The sequence below is a fragment of the Somniosus microcephalus genome, unplaced genomic scaffold (assembly GCF_052327205.1).
Source record: "Somniosus microcephalus isolate GS21.2 unplaced genomic scaffold, FLI_Smic_1.0 unresolved_chr4, whole genome shotgun sequence".
Lineage (NCBI taxonomy): Eukaryota > Metazoa > Chordata > Chondrichthyes > Squaliformes > Somniosidae > Somniosus > Somniosus microcephalus.
Window position 1 is genome coordinate 14640027 of NW_028225182.1, and position 1075 is coordinate 14641101.

The following is a 1075-nucleotide window of genomic DNA, read 5'->3' on the forward strand; positions in this document are numbered from 1 at the left end:
TTGTTTCAATTTCCGAGAAGCCCACGATTCAAATCCCAAAGGAGCACTCGTGTCGCCGGCCAGTATTCAACTTGCAGTTGAATCTTTTGCAATCACCCTTTAATAACCGATTACCATAATTTACAGAATACAAAAAAGGCGTAAACGCTCTTCAATGACGCATTTTCCCCTTTGTAAGTTATCAACTGTTAACCATATCTCATTTTACACATTGTATTTTTGGAATCTCGATTAAATTGCTAATTGCTTATGAAAGCAGAAATTTGGCGCAACTTTATTTAAAGCGAACAGGATCGTTCACTGCACATAACGAAATCCTGGCGAATGTAAATGTTTCCCGCCCGGGCTCGAACCCGGGACAATTCGCGTGCGAGGTGAACATGATAACATGTACATTACACCAACCGCTGCGGCATAGCCCACAGATAATAGAATCAGTAGTGAACAAAATATCGCCCAGTGCACATTTTCAGATTCAACGCAGTCAGCTTTTTCATCAATGAAAGAAGTTTTCAGTGAAACGATTTGGAAGTATGTGTTACTCGTATTTGTAGCTTTAATAAAAGTTTGTGACGTTTGACTCCCGCTCATGTCTCTTCTTCCTCTGTTGAATAACAAAGGAGGGGCTGACGTTGACCAGACTGCACTGCGCCTGATATGTGTGAGCTCCTCCTTTATGTTGACTGATGCTGTTTCAGCTGAACCAATCAGCACAGAGGGGCTTCACTAGTCAGTTCCCCTCTGTTGGAGATACGGACCCAGCAGTTCCCGTAGTGTAGTGGTTATCACGTTCGCTTTACACGCGAAAAGTCTCCGGTTCGAGCCCGGGCGGGAACATTTTGTTTAATGCTGCTGTGGATGAACAACCAGCGGGTTTATTTTAAGTGACAAAAGAAAATTATTGCAAATGCTGTAAATCTCAAATAGAAACGGAAAATGGTGGAACTTCTCAAGAGGTCAGGCAGTATATGTGGATAAAGAAACAGAGTGAACGTTTCAAGTCGATTACACTTCTGTTAGAATTGGGAAACGTGAGAGATGTATGGCTAGTTTATTCTCCTGTCAATAGGGATAC

The 1075-nt window shown here is 42.2% G+C and overlaps 1 non-coding gene across 1 annotated transcript; it reads left to right on the plus strand.

The window, feature by feature from the left end:
- The first annotated feature begins 764 nt into the window (after window positions 1-764).
- On the plus strand, window positions 765-837 carry trnav-uac (transfer RNA valine (anticodon UAC)). The gene has a single exon. It is a non-coding gene; the product is annotated as a tRNA-Val (tRNA).
- The last annotated feature ends 238 nt before the right edge of the window (window positions 838-1075 follow it).